Genomic DNA, 8,432 nt, shown 5'->3' on the forward strand with positions numbered 1-8,432 from the left:
AATATGTTGTTGGAAATTTATGTTTATGTTATCTGCCAATTCAATAGCTAGCTATGTATGCTGTTTTGTTAAGAATCATTATCCTTCCTTAACATGTAGACGACGTTTTGATTGTGTATCTAATTTTGTATGTGAAAAAATATCAGTTTGATCTGGTAAATTGACATGATTAAAATGCATGGTTGTTCATCGTCAATCGAAAAGATCTTTTATAACTTAGTTTATATTGGTAACCAGTCGTAAACTGACTATTGAACTAATTAATATAATGGACATATATGAATTAATAGATTTATAAATAAACCCTTATGCCAGGATTGAAAATCTCTCTATTCAAAGTATATCGACTACAATGGATAGCAGAGTGCAAGCAATAAATACATATCCTAAAACCTAAGCCTAATTATGCCTTCATGTGGGATGCGTTCCTGTGGAGTGGTATTTGACAACAATTTTTATATTACTGTTGTGATGGTTGAATAGACAAAAGAGTGTTTAATTAACCTTTTGATATCCTTTTTTGCTTGGAATTGTGTAATAATTTAGGATGTGACAGTAATTTTAGATAAAATTGATAACTTGGAATGGTAATAGGAAGTGATGAAAAGGGATAATTTAAGCATTCAGAATGAAAATTTATTTTATAAATGAGTATTGAATATGAAATGAGAAAACAGATGAATTACAATTTTTTCGGAAAAAGAAAATGTTGGTATCAACAAATATCAACTGTATGTTTACTATCGATATATTAACAACCCTAATCTGCGATGCACAAAATGTCTTTTCAAACCAAAATTATGCCAACTTCGAAATACGTATTTTATGTATGTTTAAAAAAGATATAACATATTTTATACATACAGAAATACTGTACCATAATTTGTGTTTACTTAGCAGTGTTCAAGGGGAAAAAAAGTAGTAAACATTGCATGCATGGCTTACTCATCAGTGTTCGGACGAAGAAAAATATCAAATATTCCATGCATGACCTTGGTCAACTTCTTCAAATTCTCCCAGTGGTCAAAGTTTGTGGGATTTATTATTATACAATGAATTTGAATAGCTTGCCACTTCGGTTGATATTAAATATATTAAAATTTTAGTAATTCATTTCATTCGACTATTAAACAACATATAAAAAAGAGAGAAATAATCAACTGGCATAAAACTTTTCTGACAATATATATAATTACAGAATACATATATTAGAAAAATAAGAGATATCTTGCATAATATAAGGAAAGCTAAACCTAATCCTAGTAGAAGAGGTTGACAAACAGTATCAACTCATAGTCGGCGCGACAATGTATGTGCGGAACGTGACAAGCACCTCCATCACCGTCGTTTACGTGCCACTCTCTTCCATGGCATTGATAGTGGTAAATAGCACCCATGTTGCGACGGCTTGGGCATGTATGCAAAACACAGACTTGATTTTCCCCATTTAGTATAGGCACACGACGTTGAGTTGTCCACGAATGTTTAATAACCTCTTGGAACCCCACTTTGTAGATTGTTAGTGCATCGGATGCCTCAAGTGCAGGAAATGTCTCGATTCCCTTTTTCTTTGCCTCGTCGTTGTCGTTACGAAGCATCAGCATCATTGAAAGTGCATATTGGGTTGCCACATGGCCGTGGGCTGCAGTAGTGTGCCGCATTTTCATCCCCGCATGACGACGTTATCGAATGAAGAGTTCTTTCACATCTTCCCGAAATAGAATGTCCAGGTGTCCGCTCTGCGTGCATTGCTGTAAGAAGTTTTTTGTTTACCGGTCTCGACGATACGAGCTCCACCAAATTTGCTGTGTATATAGAATCGAGGCGCGATGGTACACAATATCCTCCTCCCCTGCATTGTGCGCAGCGGTACATGAGATCCTGAGACTGTACAAGTTCTGATGATGAATGTCTGGCAGGGGAAATGAAAGGGGACACTACAAAAAAACAGGGTTAAAACGGCGGTTATTTTGGGGAATTACGGCGGTTAGAACCACCATTGTTACCGAAAATGGCGCCCCCAAGAAACGCCATTATTCTGAGCGCCATTCTGGTTATTACGGCGATTTTCAGAAAACCGCCACAATTACTTGAGGATAATACGGCGGTTCTCTGAGGGTTAAAATGGCGGTTTGTAACCACCATTATTTCTGTATAAAATGGCGGTTTCTGAATTGTTTAAAATGGTGGCTATAACCGCCGTTTTTTTCAGGATGTTGTGGCATCATTTCTGTTTAAAATGGCAGTTTTTAACCGCCGTTTTAACCATTATAACCGCCATTTTTACCAGGTTATAATGGCATCTTTTGTGTTTAAAATGGCAGTTTCTAACCGCCGTTTTTACCAGGTTATAATGGCATCTTTTGTGTTTAAAATGGCAGTTTTTAACCGCCGTTTCTACCAGCGTATAATGGCATCGTTTTCATTTAAAATGGGTGTTTCTAACCGCCGTTTGTACCTAATTATGATGACAATTTTATGCTTTTTAAAATAAGATTGAAACTACCAATTTAAAGTGATATTTTTGAAACTCACTTAAAAATCTCGTAATAACCAAAAGGCATAATCATAAATCAAACATCATTAGATGATTTTTAATTCATACATGATCCAAAAGTCATAATCCAAGTCATAATTGAAATGTCATAATCCAAAAACAAAGCATCAAAGTAACATTTTTCAATAATACGTCTTAACATATAATTCTTAATATACGTCTTAACATATCAAGTAAGGTCATGCTTCCTTATTGCTTGCTCCAGAAGACCTACTTCCTAACTCTTTTGGTGATGGAATCTCACTCTCCTGATCCAATCCCTACAACAAAAATATAACTCTTATGAGCACAAGAAATGCAAGGAAATGGCATATATTGATATACATTTATCATGTCTAATTACATAGCATTGATACAATAATGAAACCAATTTAAAATTATAGAGCCAACTAACCACTTGAAAACATTTAAAATACAAGGCCAGTCCAATCATTCAGAAATTCAGTCTTTAATTGATGCTCTAAATCTCTAATACATAAAGTAAGGTTACATTTGTAAAACAATCCATTATGCTTACTTTTCACGGGGAGAAATGATGAGCGGATAATTTATACGCTTTTTGGCATTGTTTTTAGTATATTTTTAGTAGAATCTAGTTACTTTTAGGGATGTTTTTAATAGATTTTATGTTAAATTCACATTTCTGGACTTTACGATGAGTTTGTGTGTTTTTCTGTGATTTCAGGTATTTTCTGGCTGAAATTAAGGGACTTGAGCAAAAATCAGATTCAGAGGTTGAAGAAGGACTGCTGATGCTGTTGGATTCTGACCTCCCTTCACTCAAAGTGGATTTTCTGGAGCTACAGAACTCGAAATGGCACGCTTCCAATTGCGTTGGAAAGTAGACATCCAGGGCTTTCCAGAAATATATAATAGTCCATACTTTGGCCAAGAATTGATGACGTAAACTGGCGTTCAACGCCAGCTTTCTACCCAAATCTGGCGTCCAGCGCCAGAAAAGGATCCAAAACCAGAGTTGAACGCCCAAACTGGCACAAAAACTGGCGTTCAACTCCACAATTGGCCTCTGCACGTGCAACACTTAAGCTCAGCCCAAACACACACCAAGTGGGCCCCGGAAGTGGATTTATACATCAAATACTTACTCATGTAAACCCTAGTAGCTAGTTTATTATAAATAGGACCTCTTACTATTGTATTAGGCATCTTTGGACGTCTGGTTCTTAGATCAGAGGGGCTGGCCATCTCGGCCATGCCTGGACCTTCACTTATGTATTTTTAACGGTAGAGTTTCTACACTCCATAGATTAAGGTGTGGAGCTCTGCTGTTCCTCAAAGATTAATGCAAAGTACTACTGTTTTCTATTCAATTCTTCTTATTTCGTTTCTAAGATATCCATTCGTACCCAAGAACGTGATGAAGGTGATGATTATGTGTGACGCTCATCATCCTTCTCCCTTATGAACGCGTGCCTGACAAACACTTCCGTTCTACATGAATTAAGCTAGAATGAATATCTCTTAGATCTCCTAACCAGAATCTTCGTGGCGTAAGCTAGAATGATGGCGGCATTCAAGAGAATCCGGAAGGTCTAAACCTTGTCTGTGGTATTCCGAGTAGGATTCAATGCTTGAATGACTGTGACGAGCTCCTAACTCGCGATTGCAGGGCGTTAGTGACAGACGCAAAAGGATAGTAAATCCTATTCCAGCATGATCGAGAACCGACAGATGAATAGCCGTGCCGTGACAGGGTGCGTGAGCATATTATTCACTGAGAGGATAAGATGAAGCCATTGACAAGGGTGATGCCTCCAGACGATTAGCCGTGCCGTGACAGGGCATTGGATCATTTTCCCGAGAGATGACCGAAAGTAGCCATTGACAGTGGTGATGTATCACATAAAGCCAGTCATGGAAAGGAGTAAGACTGATTGGATGAAGATAGCAGGAAAGCAGAGGTTCAGAGGAACGAAAAGCATCTCCATTCGCTTATCTGAAATTCCTACCAATGAATTACATAAGTATCTCTATCCCTATTTTATTATATAATATTCGAAAACACCATTATCACTTTATATCTGCCTGACTGAGATTTACAAGGTGACCATAGCTTGCTTCATACCAACAATCTCCGTGGGATTCGACCCTTACTCACATAAGGTATTACTTGGACGACCCAGTGCACTTGCTGGTTAGTTGTATCGAAGTTGTGACAATTATGAATTAAGATCAGAGCACCAAGCTTTGGAGCCATTACCAGGATTTGTTCGAGCCTGGAGATCACAATTTCGTGCACCAAGTTTTTGGCGCCGTTGCCGGGGATTGTTCGAGTTTGGACAACTGACGGTTCATCTTGTTGCTCAGATTAGGTAATTTTCTTTTTATTTTATTTTCAAAAATTTTTCAAAAATATTTCTAAAATTTTCTCATCTGTTTTCGAAAAAAAAATAATAACAATATTTTCAAAAAAAAAATATGTTTTCAAAAATAAATTATTCTATGGTTTCAGAATTTTTAAGAATGAATTCTAGCGTTTCATGAAGCATGTTGAAGCCTGGCTGGCTGTAAAGCCATGTCTCAATCCTTATACCCAAGAGAAGAGCTTCTTTATCTTTCTTAGCCAATTGGCTGTTGAATGTAAGGAATGTCAGGCGTGTCATGTCTGAGTTACATACTAAAGCTTGGCTGGCTATTGAGCCATGCCTGACCTTTTGATTGGAGCTTTAGAGCATAAGATTCCTGGAATTCATATTGAAAATTTTGGAATCCTTATTTTTCTTTTCCAAAATAGTTTTTCGAAAATATAAAATAAAAATCCAAAAAAAAAAAAATTAGAAAATCATAAAAATCAAAAATATTTTTGTGTTTCCTGTTTGAGTCTTGAGTCATGTTATAAGTTTGGTGTCACTTGCATATGCATCTTGCATTTTTCGAAAATTTCATGCATTCATAGTGCTCTTCATGATCTTCAAGTTGTTCTTGGTAAGTCTTCTTGTTTGATCTTGATGATTTTTTGTTTTGTGTCTTTTCATGTTTATCATATGCATTCTTGAATTCTTAGTGCGTAAGCATTGAAGAATTCTAAGTTTGGTGTCTTGCATGTTTTCTTTGCATTAAAAATTTTTCAAAAATATGTTCTTGATGTTCATCTTGACATTCAAAGTGTTCTTGGTGTTCATCTTGACATTCATAGTATTCTTGCATGCATCACATGTTTTGATCTAAAAATTTCATGCATTGCATAATTTTCATGTTTTTCATAAAAATTTTAAAAATAAAAAAATATCTTTCCTTTTTTTTCTCTCATCAAATTCGAAAATTTGGATTGACTTTTTCAAAATTTTTTAAAATCAAATTGTTTCTTATGAGTCAAATCAAATTTTCAATTTGAAAATCTTATCTTTTTCAAAATCTTTTTCAAAATTCAAAATCTTTTTCAAAATTCATGATTATTTTCGAAAATTCCAAAAAAATAATTTTCAAAAACCTTTTTCTTATTTTATATCATAATTTTCGAAAATAACATAATCAATTAAAGTTTTGATTCAAAAATTTGAAGTTTGTTACTTGCTTGTTAAGAAAGATTCAAACTTTAAGTTCTAGAATCATATCTTGTGATTTCTTATGAATCAAGTCATTAATTGTGATTTTAAAAATCAAATCTTTTTCAAAAACTAATTTCTATCATATCTTTTCAAAAAAATATCTTCTTATCTTATCTTTTTCAAAATTTGATTTCAAAATATCTTCTCTAACTTCCCAACTTCTTATCTTTTCAAATTTGTTTCAACTAACTAACTAACTTTTTGTTTGTTTCTTAACTTTTTCAAAACTACCTAACTAACTCTCTCTCTCTAATTTTCGAAAATATCTTCCCTCTTTTTCAAAAATTTCCTTTTTATTAACTAATTATTTTTATTTTTTATTTAAAAAAAAAATTTTCAAAAAAAATACTAACCTTTTTCAAAAACTATTTTCAAAAATCACTAACTCTTTTTCAAAAATTGTTTTCGAAAATTCACTTCCCCCTCTCATCTTCTTCTATTTGTTTATTGATATACTAACATCTTTCCTTCAACTCTCCAAAAATCCGAACCCCCTCTCTCTCTGAGTTCAGATTTTCTTCCCTTCTTTTCTTCTACTAACACAAGGATCCCTATACTGTGGTATAAAGGATCCATATTATTATTACTATTTTTTCTGTGCCATCTTCTTTGTCATATGAGCAGGAGCAAGGACAAGAACATTCTTGTTAAAGCAGATCCAGAACCTGAAAGGACTCTGAAGAAAAAATTAAGAGAAGCTAAAATACAACAATCCAGAGATAACCTTTCAGAAATTTTCGAATAGGAAAAGGAGATGGCAGCCGAAAATAATAATAATATAAGGAAGATGCTTGGTGACTTCACTGCACCTAATTCCAATTTACATGGAAGAAGCATCTCCATTCCTGCCATTGGAGCAAACAACTTTGAGCTGAAACCTCAATTAGTTTCTCTGATGCAGCGGAACTGCAAGTTTCATGGACTTCCATCTGAAGATCCTTTTCAGTTCTTAACTGAATTCTTGCAAATATGTGATACTGTTAAGACTAATGGAGTAGATCCTGAAGTCTACAGGCTCATGCTTTTCCCTTTTGCTGTAAGAGACAGAGCTAGATTATGGTTGGATTCTCAACCCAAAGACAGCCTGAACTCTTGGGATAAGCTGGTCACGGCTTTCTTAGCCAAGTACTTTCCTCCTCAAAAGCTGAGCAAGCTTAGAGCTGATGTTCAAACCTTCAGACAGAAAGAAGGTGAATCCCTCTATGAAGCTTGGGAAAGATACAAACAGTTGACCAAAAAGTGTCCTTCTGACATGCTTTCAGAATGGACCATCCTGGATATATTCTATGATGGTTTATCTGAGCTATCAAAAATGTCACTGGACACTTCTGCAGGTGGATCCATTCACCTAAAGAAAATGCCTGCAGAAGCTCAAGAACTCATTGACATGGTTGCTAATAACCAGTTCATGTACACTTCTGAAAGGAATCATGTGAGTAATGGGACGCCTATGAAGAAGGGAGTTCTTGAAGTTGATACTCCGAATGCCATATTGGCTCAGAACAAAATATTGACTCAGCAAGTCAATATGATTTCTCAGAGTCTGCATGGAATGCAAGCTGCATCCAACAGTACTCAAGAGGCATCTTCTGAAGAAGAAGCTTATGATCCTGAGAACCCTACAATAGCAGAGGTAAATTACTTAGGTGAACCTTATGGAAACACCTATAACTCAACATGGAGAAATCATCCAAATTTCTCATGGAAGGATCAAAAGCCCCAACAAGGCTTTAATAATGGTGGAAGAAACAGGTTTAACAATAATAAACCTTTTCCATCATCAACTCAGCAACAGACAGAGAACTCTGAACAAAATGCTTCTAATTTAGCAAATCTAGTCTCTGATCTATCTAAGGCCACTGTAAGTTTCATGAATGAAACAAGGTCTTCCATTAGAAATCTGGAAGCACAAGTGGGCCAGCTGAGTAAAAGGATCACTGAAATCCCTCCTAGTACTCTCCCAAGTAATACAGAAGAGAATCCAAAAGGAGAGTGCAAGGCCATTGACATAAGCGCCATGACCGAACCTGTGAGGAGAGGAGAGGACATGAATCCCAAGGAGGAAGACCCCCTGGGACGTCCAGTGGTCAATAAGGAGCTTCCCTCTGAGGAACCAAAGGAATCTGAGACTCATCTAGAGACCATAGAGATTCCATTGAACCTCCTTATGCCCTTCATGAGCTCTGATGAGTATTCCTCTTCTGAAGAGAATGAGGATGTTACTGAAGAGCAAACTGCCAAGTTTCTTGGTGCAATCATGAAGCTGAATGCCAAATTATTTGGCATTGATGCTTGGGAAGTTGAAC

At 35.7% G+C, this 8,432-nt stretch overlaps 1 non-coding gene across 1 annotated transcript; it reads right to left on the reverse strand.

Annotated features, from left to right (window-relative positions):
* Nucleotides 1-7,276: 7,276 nt before the first annotated feature.
* LOC148563760 (small nucleolar RNA R71) lies at nucleotides 7,277-7,384 on the reverse strand. The gene has a single exon (XR_015884153.1). It is a non-coding gene; the product is annotated as a small nucleolar RNA R71 (small nucleolar RNA).
* Nucleotides 7,385-8,432: the final 1,048 nt, after the last annotated feature.

Source organism: Arachis ipaensis, chromosome B5, assembly GCF_059453495.1.
Source record: "Arachis ipaensis isolate K30076 ecotype BB chromosome B5, ASM5945349v1, whole genome shotgun sequence".
Lineage (NCBI taxonomy): Eukaryota > Viridiplantae > Streptophyta > Magnoliopsida > Fabales > Fabaceae > Arachis > Arachis ipaensis.